The 25,208-nt window shown below is 36.1% G+C and overlaps 1 long non-coding RNA gene across 1 annotated transcript in view; it reads left to right on the top strand.

Annotated features, from left to right (window-relative positions):
• Positions 1-11,281, top strand: part of LOC132538307 (uncharacterized) — a 35,963-nt gene extending 24,682 nt beyond the window's left edge. Inside the window, exons 2-3 of the long non-coding RNA XR_009549703.1 lie at positions 5,041-5,129; positions 10,932-11,281. This is a non-coding gene — a long non-coding RNA (uncharacterized LOC132538307). The remainder of the gene's footprint in view (positions 1-5,040; positions 5,130-10,931) is intronic.
• The last annotated feature ends 13,927 nt before the right edge of the window (positions 11,282-25,208 follow it).

Here is a 25,208-nt window from a genome sequence, read left to right as displayed (position 1 = left end):
ATGAAATGTAAAATTGTATTTTGAAATATAGAATACATCCAAGAATACTGATGTTAAAATAGCTTCTCATCTCAAACATGTAGCGTAAAGCTCTTTTTTTTTTTTAAAGTAATTTCAAGCCTTGACCTTTTATTCTTTTCAAGGTTGCCTCCAGTTCTTCAGTGTCTGAGTAGATGATGCCGAGAGGTGGTGTTTCTCATGGCTATTTCTAATAGCTAATAGAATAAAAATATGACTTGATAGAATTTTTATGGCACAACAACTAAAAAGTAGAAGTGAATATTCTATTACATAAGACTAGGAAAATGTTTTCTACTGTAGAGAAAAAAATAGTACTGGAAAGACTGGATTAATAAAAATTCATACTATGTTTACATTTGCTATATAATATCTTTTTAATTTCATATTATGTTTATTTATTTTACTTTATGATAGGAGTGCATGGTTTACAGTATAGTTGCTTGACATAAATGTTCATCCTCTCCTATCCCCATGAGAGGTGTCTTCTAGACACCTATTTCATAATCATACAACAGAACCAATTCAGCTCTTCTATATCAGCCAAGATCTTCATTAACCTTATGGTGATAGCCATTGACTCAGTCAGGTTTTTAGTCGCAATTGATGAAGAAAGATTTAAAAATGTCACTAACCCTAACCAACCCATAATTGTTTCAAACATCAACACAATTGTATAAGAAATGTGGGGATTTTGAGACCAATCAGTTCCTTTTATGACTTTCATCTTAATCAAGTCAACATTTCTGACTCCAAATGCATCTTTATTCTGTTATTTTATTCTGCTTTTGTGTGCTTCCTCCGACTTGCCTCTCCATGTTCCTAATCATGTTGTATGCACCAACATTATAAACTTTTATCAAAAAAGAGCTCACCTATACCTTAGTTTCTTCATACTATGCTCTCTCCATTTTTGTTCTTAGTGAAATCTGACTCTCCCTCAAGAATGTTGTTTCATTATTACTGCTTTGACAGGAAACATTCTTGCCTCTATACTCTATGTCCTTGTTCACATAAGTGGAGGACATTAGCTTTCTTGAATCTCAGGAGACTCAGATTCAATAAATTATGCCATGAATGAAGCTAAGTCAATGCAATACAGTAAAGAATATTGGAGGTTGTGACATATCAGAAAGCAAATGTCACATTAAAAAAAAGTCAAGTGCTATAAAGCTTGAGGAATTTTTGCCATTAAGATCTGACAGCAAACTTTTGGTACATTTGCAAAAGAAACCAGAATTCAGTTTTTACTGGTGATAAAGCCTATATTATATACTGACAGCAAGTTTAAAATGTAGAAACAGTATGGAATAAGCAAAACAGCTAAGAATAGACAGTCTATAGCTTGAAACTTTATAAGCTTTTTCATTCATCTCTATAAATATTACTATTTCACTTATCTGAAAAACTTTTTGTTTAGGCTGTAATTTTAGTAACTTCATTAACTTTAATCTGGACGTATGAAATTACCATCTATCTTTACCTGCGTTTTTTTTTTTTTTTACTCCATACAAGTTATTCTTTACTCAGCATTCAATTTCCTTCTATCTATGACTGAGTGTCAATTTTTACCTCAAATATAAGATCATTGATATTTTAGATATGGTGGACTATAAGATATATTTTACCAACTCCAGTGCTCCTCTGCAACATGACAATAGTCACAGACAATACATGTTAATTCGTATATTTGTGTTCCAAAAAGACTATGTTTACAAAAACTGTAGACTGGATTTGGCCAGTATGTTATGCAAGCCTCGGTGACACTTGACCTCAAAGATGACTAAAACAACTTCTCAACATGAAATATGACTGTGAATGACTGTATTGTGCTTATTTTTTCCAGTTTTATATACTATTTCTCTCATGTTGAGTTAACCAATCATGATGACAAATCACAGTTATTATTTATTATTTATTTAGTACTTTCTATATATTTACTATTTTAAGTTGTTTGCCTATATTACAGACTGATTATATTACATTTTCTAAATGTCATGAGGTAAATTCCTTACATTTACAGATGAGCAAACTGAGAGAGAAAAGATTAATTAACTTGCCCAAAGTCACATAAAAATAAGAACAAAAGCTAAATCTTAACTCGACAATTTTACTTTTTTTCTTTTAACAGGGTTATTGCTGGGGCTGGGTTTCTGCATAATTCCAATGCTTCTGGTTTCCATTTTTTATGATTCTTTTTTTTTCTAGAAGATAAAAGCCAGAAAAAAAAATAGAAAAAAAAGAGAGAAGCAGAGACATTAGAAGAGTCACTGAAGCACTGCTCTACCAATCATGAATATTGCCCTCTGCAGATGCTCCCATGTGGTGACCAGAACCTTGAATATAGGCCCTCACATGTGGTGATGTGTACTGTACTGGTTGAGCTACCACCCAACCACCCCCAGTAGTCATATTGCTAATTAATATGTCATTCAACTTTTCTGAATTCTTCCCTAAGTTCTTATACTTGAAGAGACTCTCTATTGCTGCTTTTATGGCCCCTTTATTTTTTTACCCTCCTTTCTGATTCTGCCTTAAAACATATCAACTATATCTTATATTACTAAGTCTTCCATTATGTCATACATTCACATAGACAGGGTTTTAAGTTCTTCAAACTGTGGGCTTAATTTCTGAATATACTGACTTTTCACTTATTTAATTTTTCAGTGACTATCTACTTCTGAAATAAATTATCTTTTCAGACTAGGCTTTATTCATCTGTTCTCAGTTCTAGGCACAATAGGTGTTCAATAATAGTTTGCCAAATTGACATCTAAGCTTAATTTATCCTAGGGAGAGGGAGGTAGTGCATTGGTAGCCAGCAGCAACAACAAAAATTTTCCTACAATTACCTTATTTTCTAATGTGTCTATTACTTCTCTCTGTTTCTTTTTTTCCCTTGGGAGGAATAGAGACTTGCTTGTTTTCTTTGTTTCAAATAGAGATTTTGAGATAGAGATTCATGTACAAGAAGTCTATTTTGGAAGAGAAGATTTATAAAGGAAGTGGGGGATGTAAGAGAGTGAAGAATTTAAGCAATTAAGCATGCACTAACAAGGCACCAATCACTATGGTTCCGTAGAACAAAACTGGTAGAGAAACCCTAGAATGTGGTACATATACCTCAGAGCTATTGACTCAAAGAATTAGACTGTTGGGGTTTTATACAACCACTTCTTTCAATAATTAAATCTCTCTACTCTCAGGAGCTGTTAATACCAAAACATGTCCAGAATGCTGCACCGGTAGGAAAAGCAAGCATTGTCGGCTTGAGAAAACCCTCTGGCAAAGAAATACAGGTGCTGATAGGTGGAAGTCAAGCCAGTGTGTACTCAAGTGTGAGGGCTGGTGTATGTGGGCATGATGCCCACAGCATCTGCTCTAGTTTATTTCCCTCCAAACTTCTGAAATTGATTGTAAGATGAGAAGATAATATACACTTTATGTTTTGCTAAAGTGATACTGTTAAAGATGTTTATAGAGATTGAGTCCTTTATAACTATTTTAATAATCTTTATTTTATAATTGTGATCATAAAATATTTTTTCATACTTAGATGACTTATGTTATGCTACAGTAAGTATCTTTTCTGCTTAGTCTTTGAGATTTCCCTCAAAGACTTTCTTCAGTTCCTGAACTTTGATTAGTGACACATTTACATATTTTCTTGACTTGAGAAATTTCACATTGCCATTTTCCTCACATCTATCTCCTTTATATAAGCAAGAATTTTCAGTTGGCATTTACAACAGATACTGTTAATGGTTTACACACCATTATAGGTGTTTGAACAGACTCAGAGGAATATGACATGTCAGTTACTTTTCATAATGCATGGAATAGTGTCTATGATAAATATTTAATGTGGAATATAATGTGTTGAAATAAAGACAAGTGCAAAGTCAAAGAGTCATAATAGAAGGATTGACTAATTTTCTTATTAAAATAATTATAGTGAGACAACCATAGATTTATCCCAAAGTAGAGGGAGTTAATTGTTATTTTAATATCTCACAATCTCTCATATTATGGATCTGGTTCGCAATTAAAAAATTAAAAAGATGATTATTTAGGACAGGGTGCATTAGCCTGAACTATCCTCCTTTAAATATTAACAATGAAAAGATCATTAAGAAGTTTCCTTTGTTTAAGTCTTGATATAGGGCAGTTGGAGCTGGCAGGGAGTAAAGAGAATGAATATACAAGGCTCTTAAGCAGACATGATAGACAAGAATAGTGACTCTATCTGAGCAGAAAATGAAGAATGAGGATGAATGAATAAATAATGAATATAAGGTTTTGAGCTTGGGAACCTGACTTAATGGTATCACACTTAAGTGGTCAGTCAGACAAGTGACTGCTGTGTGGTGAAGACTGTTCAGTTCAGACAAGAACTAAGCTAAATGTATTCATGACTCCTCCAGGAAGAGTTGTCCAGACATGAAACTCATACCACTAAATCCCCACAGGAATTAATTGGTCCAGCAGGGGTTTCCAAAAATAGTGATAATGATAATAGTTGTGATAACAACAACAATAAATATTTCCATTTCCACAGTAGTGGGAATACAGACTATTATTTTAGAAATTTCTGGCATAGCTTGGCAGGATTCTGTTTCATGTGATATAAAGTAGCCATTATTTTGGACAGCTAATGTTCCTTCATTCTTAAACTCCCTTAGCACAAGAAAATTAAAATTTAGTAACAACAATGCAAATGCAAAAACAATTATGTCTACAGATGGCGTTTGAAAGCTGGAAACTTAAAATCACCATTTTTAAAAAGTATTTTTGTATTATTTATTTTGCCTGATATGGCAGGGCATGCTTTCCTTTCATTGAGATAATTAGAGGCATGATTTATCTAGAGTCTAATATATGCTAAGCTCTTCATACATAACTCTCCCAGCCCTGCTCTTATGTTTTTTCTCTGAAGAAGTTGAAGTTGAGAAAAATCAGTTTATTTACTCATGGTCTTATTTGATTTCTTTCTCTCATCTTCTGAAATGTTACTTCTAGGTTCACATAAGTTAATAAAGACCCCAGACGTTGATATGATAAAGAAGAGAGATGGCACTCAAGATCACCTAAATCTTCCATCCTGACATGTTGGTTTTGTATATACCTCCCATGTACTGTTATTACTTGTACTTCCTATTGTCTATTTTTGTATATTTGTGAAGGTTATCCAGAAAAAAAAGAAAAACAGAAACATACATCCAAACACAACATACCACGCAGACTCAGAATCAATCTGTAAATTATAATCTAAGGTCAAAATCTTAAAACCGGAAGACATGTCAGGACAGAGAAATTCTCTTCTTCCTCAGTTTTCTTTCTTGGTTTGCTAGGAAATTCACCTGATTACATGAGGATCACCTATATTACAGCAAGCAAACTGCTCATTGTATCAATTCAAATGCTAATATTATCTGAAAGATTCCTATAGCCACAACTAGAATAATGTTTGACAAAATAACTAGATTCCTGGTAGCCTAGTTAAGTTAACATAAAATTAATCACCACAACTAGTTCATCTCTTTCAACTTTGTTTCATGCTGTTTCTACTTTCCCTGATCCTTACCACTTGTTTTTGAGATTCTCAATTTTTCTTATACTGTAGCTAATCCAGAAAATATGAAATCACTATGAAAAAGGTAAACACATGCACAAAAACAATAATGAAAACAAACAAAAAACCCAGCTGATTGTCTTTCTCATATTTTCATATATTTTTCTTTTCCTTCTTTTTGGAATAAAATTCTATGCTTCCTCTCTCTGTCTCTCAGTCTTCCTCTCATTGTATTTGTGTCTCTCCTTTTACACACATATACAAAGACCTATGTGTGAATTTTTTGCGTTAAAATCTTTTCACAAAATTTTTCAGTCTTATATTTTGTCCTTTTTTCTTTCATTAATGAACTAAGTGGTTCTTAGTAAAGTTTTTCATTACTTTGATATGTTAAAAGTACTGTATGTCTCATATTGGGTTCTCATATGCACTTATATTTTGAGACTAACCCCTTTTCATTTGCATTATATAAATGACACTCCAAGGAGCCAAAGTAGAAGTCTTGTTTGACTTTGGCAAAATGCCAAGCAACCAGAATCGGAACTCAAGTTATTAATCTATCTTCACAGCCTCTGAAGATTTCATTATATTATTTTATCTCAATAAATTCTTTTTATTGTATTTTTATGGTTGTCTCAACAGCACTTTAGAAGTGCTAAAACAAAGTGAATAATAATCTGTTAAATTTCATTTTGTTAAGGATTAAAAAATGTAATACTATTCAGAATATTGTCAACTCAGCAATCAGTAAATGCATTCTATTAAAGAATCACTGACATACTCGAAGTTTCCCAATGTGCCACTAAATTTTAGTTATTAGGCTTTATAAACAATGCAGTAATATTTAAAATTAATCTAGATGTCTTCATATATCTGTTAATTGCATGCATGTTACACATGGTCATCTAGATTAAGATGATGTTTTAATATTTAAGGTAATATTATCCTAGATGTATATATATATTCTCTCTCTCTCTCTCTATATATATATATATATATAGAGAGAGAGAGAGAAGGAGAGAGAGAGAGGGGTAGAAAAAGTGAGTGAGACTGAGAGACAGAGAGAGGGAAAGAAACTATAGAACTAAAGTTTGATTCAGTTGGATGACGGCCAGGTACTAAGCTGGGCTGTGCAGATGGCAAAGCAGCACACTATTCACATGAGCTATTTTGTGGATTCTAAAGAAAGTTATTTTACTCCAGCCTGCACCAGTTCATCAGAGGACGTGGCTAGAATCCTAATCCATCCTGACTCTTAAGATCCTAGGGTCAGTTGGTTCTGTCATTTTTGTTTCTTGACCTTTTTTGTTTTGTTGTGTTATTGTTATTTTTTAAAGACAACAGATTTCTTAATAGATTGGAATAGCTCTGTAAAAAAAAAAAAGTTATTTTACTGTTTCCTAGCATCTATGTTTTCTGCTGAGAGTTTCTTAATTTTACTCTCACTATATGTTTGTTATAAGTTTTTTTTCCCTCTTGCTTTCAGGCTGTTCTCCTCTGGCTATAACAATTTAACTTTGTTGTATTTAGTCATGGTACTATACGTACCCTAATCAGGTATCTTTAATTTCTTGAATCTGTATTTCTCAAATTTCAGACCATTATTTCTTCAATATACTTCTTACTTCTTTCTTTTCTCTGCTTCTGGGAATCCCTTGACAGTATCTTGTTAATCTTTTTCAAAATATATTTTTAAACATGCATTTACTTACTTCATGCAAGAGAGCAAGTACAGAGAACTGTTATATTCAGCATATGTAATGCCAGGGAACAAACCCAGGATTGTACTATTGTTTGGGCCATTTTACCTGTGATGTTGTACCATAGGTTTCTAAGGTTCTATTACATTTTCTTTATGTTTTACTCTAATTTTCAGGGTGCATACTTTTTTTTTTATTTAAGAAAGTATTAATTAACAAAACCATAGGGTAGGAGGGGTATAATTCCACACAACTCCCACCACCCAATCTCCATATCCCACCCCCTCCCCTGATAGCTTTCCCATTCTCTATCCCTCTGGAAGCATGGACCCAGGGTCATTGTGGGTTGCAGAAGGTAGAAGGTCTGGCTTCTGTAATTGCTTCCCTGCTGAACATGGGCGTTGACTGGTCAGTCCATACTCCCAGTCTGCCTCTCTCTTTCCCTAGTAGGGTGGGTCTCTGGGGAAGCGGAGCTCCAGGACACATTGGTGTGGTCTTCAGTCTAGGGAAGCCTGGCCGGCATCCTGATGACATCTGGAACAGATGAGTGGCTGAGAAAGCTGTGGTATATATACACAATGGAATACTATGCAGCTATCAAGAACAATGAACCCACCTTCTCTGACCCATCTTGGACAGAGCTAGAAGGAATTATGTTTAGTGAGCTAAGTCAGAAAGATAAAGATGAGTATGAGATTATCCCACTCATCAACAGAAGTTGAGGAAGGAGATCTGAAAGGGAAACTAAAAGCAGGACCTGACTAAATTGTAAGTAGGGCACCAAAGTAAAAACCCTGTGGTGAGGGGTAGACATGCAGCTTCCTGGGCCTGGGGGGTGGGAGTGTGTGGGAGGGATGGGTCACAGTCTTTTGGTGGTGGGAATGGTGTTTATGTACACTGCTAGTAAAATGTAGTCATATAAATCACTAGTTAATTAGTATGAGAGGGGGAAAATTAATTGTATGTCTCGAAGTTTTTCAAAACACAAACTGAATCTTTTTAATATATAGGCTGTGTAATTGATATGCAGACTCTCTCAAAAGCCTAGACCAAGTAGATTAGAAGCATCCAATAGCACAGCTATATACAAGATACTGGGTACTGTACAGCAAACCCTAACAAAAGGACTTTTCAAAGTTAACCCAATTACCAATTAATGTGATGATAACATTAACTATCAATCGTCTTTTTGAACCCTAAGACAGCAGGAACCTCACATCTCCACTATAGAGCCTCTACTTCCCCCAGTCCTGGAACCATAGGATGCATACTTTTTATTTCTCTATCATTAAGTATACTGGTAATTTCTTCTGTGTTAACTCAAATTTACATTTATTTTTATGGCTCATTGATTTTTATTATTTGTTGAATCATCAACATAATTTGGTTAAATCATTGAAAATTTTCCTTTCAATTATTCAAATATGTATGCAGTAGACCATTTGACATCTTTATTTGCTATACCTAACATGGGCTCATGTTTTTAATAGTTCAAATGATTCTTGAATATGGGTAAACTTTTCTGTTTCTTTGCAACTGTCAATTAATTTTTTAGTTCAAACTGAACATTTTAGATTATATATATATAATATCTGGGTTCCAATTTTTGCTCCAAAAGGTGTTGTTACCATTTTTTTTTAAAAATGTGTTTGTAACTTACTAGTTTATATGTTTATAGACTATTATACCTTTACAGAAGTAGGTTACAGAACAATATCATAATTAAATAAATTTATAAATGTAAAACACCTATTCACTTTTATATGTTATCCTCCAACCTATGTGTGTCACTGGCAGCATGTACACACACCCAACATCTCCACCACTATATATTCATATATATTTCTAATTTACGTGCATAATAACAAATATGTAATTATCTATTGTTCAATTTCAGCCTTCAAATTTGAGAAATTGTCAGTTTCAAGTTTATTTTGATTCCTTGCTTAAAACACTCACATATTATGCTCTCAGATGGACTTTGAGAGAATCGATCCAAATAAGATAAACCAGTGCTTATAAAGATGAATATCTGATGATCTATAGGTGGAAAATAATATACAAACAAACAAAGAGAAAACACAATGTGAAACCTGGATTAAGTGGGGTGTGTTATAACAAAGTAAAGGATTCTGGAATAGAGGAAGATGATGAAGGAGGGGGAAAAGGGCATGGGCACCCAATGCATGATGGTAGAGAAAGACTGAGGTGAGTGGTAGCACTGGTGTGCAAACCTCTGCAACAGGGACAGGAGAGATTGTACTCATGTGTTGTCAACTGTAAACCACCATTTTCCACAATAAAATGCTCAAGAGAAAAAAAAAAACAGAAGAAGAAGAAAATACTAAGATTCCTGGCCAAGGATATTACCTGAGCAACAAATTGTAGGTTATGTGAATTAATCTTTTTGTGAGCATGTTCCAAGGTATAGTTAAAACATCCCAGTATACTCAGTTTGTAGCTGATATTAACACCTTGTGTGAAACTTTTTCCATTTGTACGTTTTTCTGTAAAATACAACACATACTACCTCTGCATTCTTCACTTCAGACTGTCCAGAGATGTCAGGCCTGGAATGTCAATTCTTCAGCCTCAATACTCTGGTGAGACCTTTCCTTTCTCATAGGAATCTCTAATTCCATTTCAGTGGCTCACTTCCTAACAAAGCCCCAAAACCTAGATATAGACCCCATGAGATAGGGCATATGTACACATGTATCCATAAATTAGGGCAAAATATATACCTGAAAGGAAAAGTGTGCAATAGTCTACAGTGAGTCCATAAATGAAGCAAGCAAGTAAAAAGACACCATAAAGTTTCTAATTAAGTAGTTTCTACTTAGATTTAGATACCCTCCTTACCCACTTTCTATTATACTTCCCTTAATCACTCCAAAGCTAACCTTATCAAAGCAAGGACTGCAAAAGCTAAATAAGGGCAAGAGACTGACACAGTTTAACAATGACTCTTTAGTCACAATTAGGCCACTCCAACAGCTGGGGCCCTACTCAGGGAGTCTTGAGATTTCCAAAAAAGACATGATGGGCCTAGAACTTAAATAGATCCCTCTCTCCACTGTCACTGGTCATCTCCATCAGGAATAACAAATAGACTCCTTTGTGGGCCCCCATAGGACCTTGCCCTCAATGTGGATCAAAAGTTGTACAGAATGTTCCATATTCAAAGGGAGGCTGGATAACAAACTATCTACCATCTGAGGAAGATTGGTCATGAAATTGATGCAGGCTGGAAGTCATGACCACAGAATGTGAGCTCAGAACTACAGGGATGCAGAGCTGAATATGGCCCCACATCACATCAATAGGGTTTACAGTCAACAATATTTATACACTTTTCCCATATTTGGGAGCTACTCTCTTCTATGATCTATCTTTCTAGCCCTTTCTCCAGCCATGACATCAGCTCCCCAGATCATAACTTGGGTCCACCAGTATATCAGATGCCAGGCTCAGGGAAAAAAAACTAATATAGTCATGGGCCCTTTGGAATATAAATAAAATAGGCCTACTATCTATCTTCAAAACGGAGACCCCAAATCCTCATCTGCATATTCCAGCCTTTAGGTTCATAATTAGTCAACAATTTGTTTGGCTTTATATGTTAACTTTTACTTCAGCCACCAGGTTCCAGATGCTGACATGATGACAACCGGACCTCCCTGGGCAGATGACCCTACCAATGTGTCCTGGAGCCCTGCTTCCAAAAAGCCCTGGCCCACTAGGGAAAGAGGAAGACAGGCTGGGAGTATGGATTGACCTGTCAATGCCCATGTTCACTGGGGAAGCAATTACAGAAGCCAGACCTTCCACCTTCTGCACCCCATAGTGACCCTGGGTCCATACTCCCAGAGGGATAAAGAATAGGAAAGCTATCAGGGGAGGGGATGGGATATAGAGTTCTGGTTGTGGGAATTGTGTAGTATTGTACCATTCTTATCCTATGGTTTTTGTCAGTGTTTCTTTTTTTTATAAATAGATAAAAATAAATAAATTATTGGTTGTACTGTTAAATCATTAAATATCTGGGTAGCTTGCTACATAATCATAGATTGCTGGAATACTAATTTTCTGCCTCTCAGAGAAACAGAATTTGAAGATTAAAGCTAAGAGCTGGTATAACACCCTTGTCATCTATCAAATAATATTTTAATTATCACAAAACTGAATCATGGGACTGAGAGAAGGTGATTCTAGTAGAGTATGCACTTTCAAGCCCCAAGATTACATGGGAGGATCAAGACAGTTGGGAAAGTTCTCTAGATGGTGGAACAATGCAGAAGTATCTTCTCCACAAATATAAATGTAAATATACTCATACGTATATGAAATAAAAATAATTTTAAAATTAAGTCTAAGAACTATGGAATAGTACATGTTTGATGTTCCTGAACCATAAGCGTAAATAAATAATTGTAGAAGTATAGCATAATGAAAAAGCTATGCAAATATAGCATGTTACAGTTAGTAGAAAGTGGCTATGATATTGGGTAATTAAAAACATTATCCAGGAATAAATAAGATTTAATGAGAGAGAAAATGATCAGATATTATTGGCTTTGCCTCTTTCAATTAGTGTTGTGTGGTAGTTACAAAAAGAAGTTGCTCTGAGAATAGAGGTGGCAGTTTTGCTCTGCTGCACCTGTTTGATATCATGTAATGATAACAATAAGCAGGATATTTCATGCCAACTCTAAAGGTTAACCAGTGGGATTAAGAGGAGAGCAAACTAATAGTAAAATACAAAGGAAAGGTCTGACATAATTCTATTGCACTTCTTCTTTTTATTTTTTCTACGTGACCTGACCAGTGAATTGAGAGAGGAGGGGAATACTTCCTATTTTACTCCCCTCAGTCACTCAGAGCAGTACTTTTAACTTTGCACCCAAACCAGATTCTTCGAATTAGTTTTTGTATCCAAATATGAATGGGTTACTGTGGAGTTTTCTAAGTTGACCTCTGATAAGAAACAGGTGGTAGCGCAGCGGGTTAAGAGCAGGTGGTGCCAAGCACAAGGACCTACGTAAGGATCCCAGTTCGAGCCCCAGGCTCCCCACCTGCAGGGGAGTCTTTCACAGGTGGTAAAGCAGGTCTGCAGGTGTCTAACTTTCTCTTCCCCTCTCTGCATTCCCCTCCTCTCTCCATTTCTCTCTGTCTTATCCAACAATGATGACATAATCAACAAAAGTAATCGTAATTACTTCACAATAAAGGGCAACAAAAGGGGGAAAGTAAATTAAATAATAATAATAATAAATATGTAATATTTCTTTCTTTTTATTTATAACAAGCAAACACTGATAAAACCATAGGATAATAGAGGTACAACTCCACACAATTCCTACCACTAGAAGTCCGTATCCAATCCCTCCTCTGATAGATTTCCTATTCTTTTTTTTTTTCTGCCTTATCTGTTCAGGTCCATTTTTTATTATTTTTTATTTGTAAAAAGATAACATTGACTAAACCATAGGATAAGAGGGGTACAACTCCACATAATTCCCACCTCCAAGACTCTGTATCTCATCCCCTCCCCTAAGAGCTTTCCTATTCTTTAACCCTCTGGGAGTATGGACCCAAAGTCATTGTGGGATGCAAAAGGTGGAAGGTCTGGCTTCTGTAAATTCTTCCCGATGAACATGGGTATTGGCAGGTAGATCTATACTCCCAGCTTTCTCTCTCTTTCTGTAGTGGGGAAGGGGTCTGGGGAAGCAGAATCCTGGACACATTGGTGGGGTTGTCTGTCCAGGGAAGTCTGGTTGGCATCATGTTAGCATCTTGAACCTGGTGTTTGAAAAGAGAGTTAACATACAAAGCCAAATAAATTGTTGATCAATCATCGACCTAATGGCTGGAATACTGCAGATGAAGAGTTGGGGTTCCTCTTTTTTGTAGACAGCTAGTAGGCATACTTTAGTTAAATTCCAAAGGGCCTGTGGCTATACTAGTTTTTTTTTTTCTTTTTTCCCCTGAGCCTTAAATCTGATATGCAGGTGGATCCCACTTGTTGTCTAGGGAGATGATGTTATGGCTGGGAAAAGAACCAGAAATCTGGATCAGGGAAAAGAGTAGCTCCCTAATATGAGAAAGGGGTATAAATATTGTTGACTGTAAACCCTATCAATTTGATGTGATCTGGGGCCCATATTCAGCTTAGGAGCCTATGTGTCCACTGCATCCCCTTAGATCTGAATTCACATTCTGTGGTCATGATTAGGACATTCTAAACTGCCCCAATATTGACCCGTATTCCTCAGGTGTAGCATAGAGTATGTTGTCTGTCCTCCCTTCAGAGGATGGAACATTCTCTACCATTGTGGATCCAAGTTGAGGGAAAGGTTCTATATGGGTCCACAAAAGGGTCTGCTTTGTTGTTCCTGATGGAGATGTCCAGTAACAATAGAGAGAGGGATTTGTTTGAGGTTTAGACCCATCATGTATGTTTAGGAGTCTCAGGACTCCCCGAATAGGGACCCAGCTGATGGCATGGCCTGATAGTGACTAAAGAGTCATCACTAAAGGATGCCAGTCTCTTGCCCTTATTCAGCTTTTGCAGTCCTTGCTTTGATAAGGTTAGCTTTGGAGTGAGTGAGAGAACTATATTAAGAAGTAGTTGAGGAGGGTATCTAAGTCTAAGTAGACACTATTTAATTATGAACTTCATACTGTCTCACTGCAGACTACTGTGTACTTTTGCTTTCAGGTATGTATTTTGCCCTAATTTATGGATACATGTGAAAATATGCCCTATCTCATGGGGCCTGGTTTATATCTAGGATTTGGGACATTGTTAGGAAGTGAAACACATGGACTGTAATTAGAGAATACTATGTAAGGAAAGGTCTCACCTGCATAATGAGGCTGAAGGGTTAACATTCTTGGCCTGATGTCTCTGGACACAGTATGAAGTGAAGCATGCTGAGGTGGTACTCATTGCATTGATTATGTTGGGATCAGCAGATGCAATAAAGTTTGGTATGAACTGAGAGAAGCATGCTGGAAAGTACACTGCACCCTAGAGGTTCCAGTACTGGGGGAACTATAGGCTCTATAGAGGAATTAGAGGTTCCTGCTGTCTTAGGGTTTAAAAAGACAATAGACAATTATTGCTATAATTAATTACATTATTTGGAAATTGGGTTAACTTTGAAATATCTGTTGTTTAGGATTTGCTGTATCCTTCAAACATCACCATAATCTATGTCCTTTGACATTATTTGTATATAGCTGTGCCACTGGTTGCTTCTGTTCGTCCTGGTAAGATTTTAAGAGAGTCAATATATCAAAGATTCAACCTATGTATTAAAAAGACTTAGTCTGTGCTTTAAAAAGCTTGATACATTCAATTTTCCCGTAATATTAATTAGTGATTTATATGACTACAAATTAACAGGAGAGTTCCCAACAACAGATGAGTGGCGGAGAAAGCTGTGATATATATACACAATGGAGTACTATGCAGCTATTAAGAACAATGAACCCGGGAGTCGGGCTGTAGCTCAGCGGGTTAAGCGCAGGTGGCGCAAAGCACAAGGACCGGCATAAGGATCCCGGTTTGAACCCCGGCTACCCACCTGCAGGGAAGTCGCTTCACAGCGATGAAGCAGGTCTTCAGGTGTCTAGCTTTCTCTACTCCTCTCTGTCTTCCCCTCCTCTCTCCATTTCTCTCTGTCATATCCAACAACGACAACAACAATAATAACTACAACAATAAAAAACAACAAGTGCAACAAAAGGGAATAAATAAATAAAATAAATATTAAAAAAAAGAACAATGAACCCACCTTCTCTGACCCATGTTGGATGGAGCTAGAAGGAATTATGTAACTTGAGCTAAATCATAAATATAAATATGAATATCCCACTCATAAATAGAAGTTGATAAAGAAGAACAGAAAGGGAATCTAAAAGCAGGAATTAATTAAATTTGGAGTAGAGCACCAAAGTAAAAACCCTGTGTTTGGGGTGAGGATGGATGTTCAGCTTCACGGGGCACATGGGTGGGGGTTAGGATAGAACACAATATTTCACTTTCTTAATGTCAATTAAAAACTGTATTTATGGACATCTAATCTTTGATAAGGGGGTCCAAAGCATTAAATGGAAGAAGGAGGCTCTCTTCAATAAATGGTGCTGGGAAAACTGGGTGGTAACATGCAGAAGAATGAAATTGAACCACTTTATCTCACCAGAAACAAAAATCAACTTCAAATGGATCAAAGACCTGGATGTCAGACCAGAAACAATCAAATACTTAGAGGAAAACGTTGGTAAAAAAACTTTCCCACCTACACCTCAAGAACATCTTTGATGAATCAAACCCAATTGCAAGGAAGACTAAAGCAGAAACAAACCAATGGGACTTCATCAAATTGAAAAGCTTCTGCACATCCAAAGAAACTATTAAACAAACAAAGAGACCCCTCAGAGAATGGGAGATCTTCATATGCCATACATCAGACAAGAAACTAATCACCAAAATATATAAAGAGCTCAGCAAACTTAGCACCAAAAGAGCAAATGACCCCATCGAAAAATAGGCAGAGAATATGAACAAGACATTCACCTCAGAGTTGATCCAAAAGGTTAACAAACATATGAAAAACTGCTCTAGGTCACTGATTGTCAGAGAAATGCAAATTAAGACAACACTGAGATACCACCTCACTCCTATAAGAATGGCATACATCAAAAAGGACAGCAGCAACAAATGCTGGAGAGGTTATGGGAACAGAGGAACCCTTTTGCATTGCTGGTGGGAATGTAAATCGGTCCAGCCTCTGTGGAGAGCAGTCTGGAAAACTCTCAGAAGGCTAGACATGGACCTTCCATATGATCCAGTAATTCCTCTCCTGGGGTTATGCCCCAAGGACTCCATAACACCCAACCAAAAAGAGGTGTGTACTCCTATGTTCATAGCAGCACAATTCATAATAGCTAAAACCTGGAAGCAACCCAAGTGCCCAACAACAGATGAGTGGCTGAGAAAGCTGTGGTATATATACACAATGGAATACTATGCAGCTATCAAGAACAATGAACCCACCTTCTCTGACCCATCTTGGACAGAGCTAGAAGGAATTATGTTAAGTGAGCTAAGTCAGAAAGATAAAGATGAGTATGGGATGATCCCACTCATCAACAGAAGTTGAGGAAGAAGATCTGAAAGGGAAACTAAAAGCAGGACCTGACCAAATTTTAAGTAGGGCACCAAAGTAAAAACCCTGTAGTGAGGGGTAGACATGCAGCTTCCTGGGCCAGTGGGGGGTGGGAGTGGGCGGGAGAGATGGGTCACAGTCTTTTGGTGGTGGGAATGGTGTCTATGTACACTGCTAGTAAAATGTAGTCATATAAATCACTATTTAATTACTATGAGGGGGGAAAGTAATTGTATGTCTTGAAGTTTTTTAAAACACAGACTGAGTCTTTTTAATATATAGACTGTGTATTTGATATGCGGACTCTATCAAAAGCCTAGACCAAGTAGATCAGAAGCAATCAATAGCACAGCTATATACAAGCTACTGGGTACTGTACAGCAAACCCTAACAAAAGGACTTTTCAAAGTTAACCCAATCACCAATTAATGTGATGATAACATTAACTATCGATTGTCATTTTGAACCCTAAGACAGCAGGAACCTCACTTCTCCACTATAGAGCCTCTACTTCCCCCAGTCCTTGAACCTTTGGATAGGGCCCACTTTCCTGTATGCCTCTCCCAGTCTATATCAAATAATATTGCACCTGCTGATCTCAACCTAATCAACACAACGATTGCCACCTCAACATGCTTCAGCTCAGACTGTGTCAAGAGACTTCACGTGTGGAATGACAACCCTTCAGCTTCATTACTCGGGTGAGACCTTTCCTTTCACAGTATACTCTAATTCCATCCCAGGAGGTTCACTTTCTAACAAAGTCCCAAAACCTAGATATACACCAGTTTCTGTGAGAGAGAGCATATATTCACACGTATCCATAAACTACTGCAAAATATATACCTCAAAGCAGAAGTACACTAGAGTTTGCAGTGAGTTTCCCCCTAACACTTCCTCTCCACTATTCCAAGCTTTGGGTCCATGATTGCTCAACAATTTGTTTGGCTTTGTATGTTAACACTCTTTTCAATCACCAGGTTCCAGATGTCATCAGGATGCCGGCCAGGCTTCCCTGGACTGAAGACCCCACCAATGTGTCCTGGAGCTCTGCTTCCCCAGAGACCCACCCTACTAGGGAAAGAGAGAGGCAGACTGGGAGTATGGACCAACCAGTCAATGCCCATGTTCAGCAGGGAAGCAATTACAGAAGCCAGACCTTCTACCTTCTGCAAACCACAATGACCCTGGGTCCATGCTCCCAGAGTGATAGAGAGTGGGAAAGCTATCAGGGGAGGGGGTGGGATATGGAGATTGAGTGGTGGGAATTGTGTGGAGTTGTACCCCTCCTACCCTATGGTTTTGTTAATTTATCCTTTCTTAAATAAATAATAATAATAAACTGTATTTATTGCCTAAATAACTGCCAAAGTAGAATGAATTTGGTAAAATGATGTTTTACAGAAACCTTAGATTATCCCATTCAGTGTTATTTTTAAGCCAATCTCTTTATTATTATCAATAGATATTTCTTCTAGATAGTTGAAAATACAGACTAAGTAGTCCTATGACTGAATCTTTCTTAAAATTAAATCTGAAATAAAATTAAGACTTCTTGAAAATCTGAATGCTGTCTTATTCTAAATCACTAGAATGCATCTAAGTCAAAAACCAAAATAACATCAGTGAAGTTGGATAATAAATCTCATTTAAAACCTACATGGCAAATGTCATGAGGTAGGAAAAATGAATGTAAATCTGTAAATTCTTAGAGCTAATAAATGTATTTTATTTGAAATGTGCTCATTACATTGTCCTATGCCTACATTTCCTAACTGGGAATTAAAATGATTTCATCAAACTGTCATATGGGTGAACAGAGTTTAAGGAATGCTAATCCAGACTTTTAGAACAATAATTCCTCAATAATATAAGAAAAAATGAGGTACAGATCCAGTAAGACATACTTCCGGGTATAGAGACTTCTGTGATGGAAAGTCAGTTTTTGCTAAATTAAACTCTAATAAAGCAACTTGATTCTTTTTTTTTCCTGAAAGGTAGAAGAAAAGTCACCTTCTCTGATCAGAGATTCCATAGCACATATCTCACATTTTTGCAAGCTTTTCAAATGTTATCTAGTAGAAAAAAATCTTTTGTAACTAATTACTGATTTCTAAAATAAAAATGAACATTGTTTAAAAACACAATTCAACAACCCACAGTAGTGATGACTATATATATATATATATATATATATATATATATATATATATATATATATATATATATAACTATACACTATGATAAATCTTGAGTTCTACTGATACACACACACACACACAGAGTCACAAAATGAAATTGTGAGGAACTTGGTAATAGCCAGGTCATTAGGTTTCATTTACCAGCAGTTATAATGACAATAGTGACTATAGTGTCAGTGACGATAGTGTCAGTGTTTCTACCAGAGTTTCATATCAAACTGAGACCACGAGAGCACAGTTGAGTAGAAGAATGAAATGTCACTTGATACCTGGTTGCTGCAGAAACTGTATTCATAAGGAAGCATTGAACATCTAAATAAAACCCTCAGATCAGTAAAAGCTTTAAAAAGTGCTTATATTATCATAGGTGTAAATATATGTACTTGTAGGCATGGCAATTGTTCATGAGTATATAAAATTTGGAATGCATGGTATTACTCTATCTTATCGTAGAACTAGATGAGAGGCAAATATTAGTTCTATATGTTTGTTGGGAAAGGTATGAAATATATGTAAAATGAGAAATGCAAATTTTATACTGTCTTTATACTGTATACCTTATTCTCTTGTCTGGTTATGTACCTATGGATTGTGTAATTAAGTTGTGTTAGTGACTTCAGTTCCATAGTTAAATTTTCATAAAAACAAAAGAATTCTGCCACAGATATACCTTTATTTATTTACTTATTTATTTACTTACTTACTTATAGTTGAAACAAGGCTTTTTTTTATCTTTTAGATATGAGAATTACAAGGAATGAACAAGAGGAGATTTAACTGGAGTTGTTTCCTTATGCTAGTTCATGTAAACAGGGATAAGTGAGCCATTCCTATGTGGTAGTGGAGGGATGAAACATAAAAACAACCAAAATGTAGATTCCTTTTCCACTGCTACTACTTCCTTAGTAACAAAGAAACATACTCTGAATACAATCTCAAAGAGTAATATAGTCAATGCAATGGTAGTACTGAGTTGTCATCTCTCTGTTTCCTCGTCATACTAGAGATATGCTGGGTTCAGTCCTCCCTACTATAGAAAAAGCTAGAGAAAAGACCCCCCCTGCACACACATACACACACACACTTTCATTTTTTATTAATTCCCTCATCACCTCATCTGTTGTCCCAGAGTGTTTAAGTCTATCTTGAAGAAGAAATATAGGTAATAAGTATTTTCTCCATTGTTTTTATAGAATTCCAGATTTTACTGAATTTTTAGAACTGTATACCTGTATTGTTATCCACTTTTAAATTTATGTAGCTAGTATATATATGTACGTATACCCAAGTGATATATGAGCATCTATATGAGCATAAATGATGAATGTATGTTTTAGGTCATATGATGAAAAATAAGTGCTGTTTTCCTCATTTGGTTCTCTCTCCCTCTCTCTCTCTCTATCTCCTTATAAGAACAAAAGCTTGAAGGTCATAGCAGAAACCGTCACCTTTGACTATGAGAATAAAGTCATGTTTTGAAGGTAGTGAATTTGAAACAAGTCAGAAGAAACCTGTTTACTGATTGTCAGTTCTCTACCCTTATCCTAGACTGCAATGCTCAAACTTTTCATGGGAGAGAAATGAATTTTCAACTTACTAATTAATGTGCTATGATAGTGTGTCTATTATAGAGGAGAGGCTTGGATATTCTAAAATTTTGCATAGTGTTAATGAGTTTCTCATTTTTAATTATTTTTTTCCAGAGCATTTCTTATCTCTGGCTTATGTTGGTGTGGGAGATTGAAACCTGGAACATGGGAGACTCAGGCATGAGAGTCTTCATAACCTGCTCTGAGTTTCTCATTTTTAAAAAAAAAAAGTAAAAAAAAAACAGAGCACCACTCCATTTTTTAGGATTTCCTATTTAAAAAAAATTTTTTTTTTTTGTTGTTGTTTTTGTGTGTTCCCCAAAATCAAACCCATGGCCTCACACATGTAAATAGCTCTCTATCACTGAGTCCCTTGAACAATTTAAAAAAAATTTTTTTCCCTACAGAGCTAGAACCTTGTGTATTTGTGGCTTTACCAGTCAGGGCCATTTTTGGGGGTAAGATAAATTGTTATTTAAGAATCTTTTTTCCTCAGGATCCATAGCTTTCTGGTGCAGAAGTACAAACTAGGGCTGTTTGGATGGCAAAGCACTTTCCATACTAGCCATCCCTTAAGACAAATTTTAATGTCCATATAAATCACTCAGAAACCATACTAACATAAAGATTATTTCAAGATTCTTATTCAGTTGACACATTTTATGTGTTAACTTTTCTAGTCTATTATGACCAGTTATTTAGTAACATACTAATCTAGGTGTGCTTTTAAGTTATTTTGCAGATATGATTAAAATGTACACTCAGTTGTCTTTCACTAAAGGAATTTATCACTGATAATTGTAAGGATCTTGTCCAATCAGTTGAAAAATATATAGAAAAAAAATTACCTATGTAAAACCAATTTGTCTTAAAATAGTTACACATATCCCATCTTAATTTCTAGATCCTCATCCTTTCATGGGACTCTTCTTTAATCTGCACATTGAATGGACTATTTTTTTTTTCCTCCATGACTATTGTTGAAGCTCAATACCGACACTATCAATCCACAACTCCTGGTTGCCATTACTTCCCCCCCCCCCCTTCTTTCTGTTATACTTGACAGAACAGAGAGAAATTGATAGGTTGGTGAGATAGGGAAAAAGATGGACACCTCTAGACATGAAGTGCTCCACCACCCCCAGCAAGTGAAGAATGAACTAATTGTTTAAAATAAGTTTCTTTGCACATATATACATATACATACACAAATCATGTTGGCTCTAGTATTAATAATATAGTAAACATATGACAACTTGCATTGATACTCTGATATATTTCTTTCTCCTTTTTAAGATTTATTGATTAAAGATAGAGATGGAGGAGAAAAGGGAGAGGCATTATTCTGGCACAAGTAAGGCTAGCAACCATATTTGGGACCACATGGTTGAGAGTCCAGTGCTTTTTATCAACTATGCTATCTCATAGGCCATAATTGCACATTTCTAATGAATTCCCAGTGTCTCTGCTCTGAACACTGTGCTGATAACTCCTGGTGTCAGGAAACATGTGTTTCAGTCTTGACTTTGACCAAAAAATTTACAATGTAAGGCATGTCATGGACTGTGTAGGTCTTATTTCCTCATCTCTAAGTTGAGAACATTGTACCAAGTAACCTCTATGGTCCCTTTCAACTCTATTATATTGTAACTCTGTAAGATTAACCTTCTTGGTTATAGGTTAATCTGCTGAGGTGGCAACACGGGGAAAGAGCTGGCAGCAGGAACAACTCCCCTATAAAGCATGAAATTGTGTTACTATTACACATGGTTTCTCGATAGGTAGCAATTGTTTCTTGTGCTATACCTCCAGTATGGATACTCATAAGTATATGGGAAAATCCTTTGAAACTTGATGCTTACAGATAATTTATTTATGTTTTTATTGAGGGGGGTTATGCCTTACAGTGCAATCATTGACATATGCATACAATTTCATTATATAATAGGCACCCAGAGTTTTCTTCTTATCCACCTTCTCCTTCCCTCCACAGAGCCCTTTGCTTTGGTGCAATATACCATGTTCAGTCCATGTTTAATTTTGTGCTTTCCCTCCCTGTCCCCACTTTATTAAGTCCTGCTAATAAGTGAGGTCATTTGGTATTTGTCCTTCTCTTTTTTGGACTATCTCATTCAACATGATATCCTCAAGTTTCATCCAAGAGGATGCAAAAATGACAACCTCATCATTTTTAATGAGCAATATGTATTATATACCACATTTTAAAAATATTTATTTATTTATTCCCTTTTGTTGCCCTTATTGTTTTACTGTTGTGGTTATTATTGTTGTTGTTATTGATGTCATCATTGTTGGACAGGACAGAGAGAAATGGAGAGAGGAGGGGAAGACAGAGAGAGGGACAGAATGATAGAGACCTGCTTCACCGCCTGTGAAGTGACCCCCCACACACACAGGTGGGGAGCTGAGGACTCAAACCAGGATCCTTACACTGGTCCTTGTGCTTTGTGCCACCTGCGCTTAACCCGCTACACTACCGCCCAACTCCTTATACCACATTTTTTAACCCCTTATCTGATGTTGAACATCTGGGCTGCTTCCAGGTTGTTACAATTCTAAACTGTGCTGCTATGAACATACTTATACACAGATCCCTTCCGATAGGTGTTAATATCTCCTTTGGGTAGATCCCCAGGAGAGGAATTGTTGGGTCATAGGTCCTAATAAGTCTTCACATTGCTTTCCACAATGATTAGAACATTTTACATAACCACTAGCAGTGAAAAAGTGTCCTTTTTTTTCTCCATATACTCTCCAACATTTGTCATTTCTGTCTTTTTTGATGTATGACATTTTCACAGGTATAAAGTAATATTTCAATGTTGTCTTTATTTGCATTTCTCTTATGATCAATGACTTTAAGCACCTTCTCATAAATTTGTTGGCCCTGTGGATCTTTTCCTCAGTGAAAAGTCTGTCCATGTCCTGGCCCCAAGTAGGCAAGAGAAAAGAATCAATGAGATACAGATTAGAAGAGAAGACGTCAAACTGTCCCTATCCTGAGATGATATATATATATATATATATCCCTAAAGAGACCAGTAGAGAACTCTTAGATAACACTGAACAGTATAGTAAAGTGGAAGGTTACAAAATCAATGGCATTCCTCTATACAGGCACCTATTCAGAAGAAGAAAAAATTCAGAAATCAATCCACTATAGCAGCAAAAACAACAAAATATTTGGGAACAAAGTTAACAAAGGAAGTGAAGTACTTATACACTGATAACTATGAAACCCTCTTTAAGGAAATAAAAAGAGACACAAGAACTAGAAAGATAGCCCATAATCATTGATTGGAAGGATTAACATCATCAAAATGATCATCCTGCCCAGAGCCATATTCATATTTAATTCCACCTCCATCAAGGTTCCAATGAACTTCATTAAAGGAATAGAACAAAAACTTTAAAAATTTAACTGTACCCTAAATATTCCCAGGATTGCCAAAGCAATACATATTTGCCTCCAGTGTTATTGCTGCGGCTCCGTGCCTGTACTTCAAATCCACAGCTCCTGGAGGCTATTTTTCCCCTTTCGTTGTCCTTGTTGTTTATAATTAGCGTTGTTGTTGTTATTGCTGTCATTGTTGTTGGATAATACAGAGAGAAATTGAGAGAGGAGGGGAAAACAAAGAAGGGGAGAGAAAGATAGACACCGGGATCCTTACACCAGTCCTTGCATTTTGTGCCATAAGAGCTTAACCCACTTGCTACCACCTGGCACCTTTCAATCTTATGAAAAAAGAAGACTAGAGGCATTACACTGTCTGACTTCAAGCTATACTACAGAGTTGCCATAATCAAAACTGCCTGGTACTGGAACCAAAATAGACAGGCAGACCAATGGAATAAAACTGAAGATCCAGAAATAAGCCCCACATGTATAGCCAGCTAATTTTTGAAAAAGGAGCCCAAACCCTTAAATAGCGAAAGGAGAGTCTCTTCAACAAATAGTGTTGAGAAAACTGAACTGAAGCATGCAAGCAGATGAAATTGAACCATTAATAGTCACTATGCACAAAAGTCAACTCCAAAGTGGATCAAGGACATGGACATTAGGCCAGAAACTATCAAATACAGAGAAAAAAATATTGGCTGGACACTTCATGACCTGTATTTCAAAAAGTCCTTCAAAAATTCAAATCCAACAGCAAAGAAAATAAAAATCAAAATTGTAAAACAGTGGGACTTCATCAAACTGAAAAGCTTCTGTACATCAATGAGTAGTAACATTACCCAAACAGACGTCCAACCAATGACATGGGAGAAGATCTTTACACAGCAGACATGGCATGGGAGAAAATCTGTACACAGGAGACACTGAAAAAGAACTAATAACCAAAATACAGATAATTAATTTCTTTCCATTTTATTAGGAGAAAAATCAAGGCTTTGATTCTTTTTTCCCCCAGAAAATATTAATTTTCCATGTCAAAATAAAAAAGTGATTCTATTAATATGAAACAACTGCTTTATGCTACTACCTTACACATAACAAATAATATATATTGTGATGACAGTATTTTAGAATCAGATATTCCTTCTGATAATGTGATATATAGTTAGTTATCTGTGAGCTTTCCTTTCTAAATACTAAATTTAGAAGGAGTTTGTTGTCATCCTTTGGAACCACGACCAAATGAAGTTGTGATCATTTAATAATGGGGATCTATCTACAGTAGTATTCAATCCAGTTATCCTACTTTGGGTATCTGCTCCCAAAACTAAACTAATTTGGATATATATGATCTCCATGTTTATTAGAGATTTGTTTGTAATAGTCAGTGGCTGCAAACATCCTAAGTATTCCTAAGTGTTCATTGACAGAAGAATGGAAATGAAGATGTGGCATATATACAATATTGAGTATCATCTAGCTACAAAACTATATCACTTGTCTGAAACAATATGAATAAGGCCTTGGG

Source organism: Erinaceus europaeus, chromosome 4, assembly GCF_950295315.1.
Source record: "Erinaceus europaeus chromosome 4, mEriEur2.1, whole genome shotgun sequence".
Classification (NCBI taxonomy): domain Eukaryota; kingdom Metazoa; phylum Chordata; class Mammalia; order Eulipotyphla; family Erinaceidae; genus Erinaceus; species Erinaceus europaeus.
This window is presented reverse-complemented; position numbering and strand designations above follow the sequence as displayed.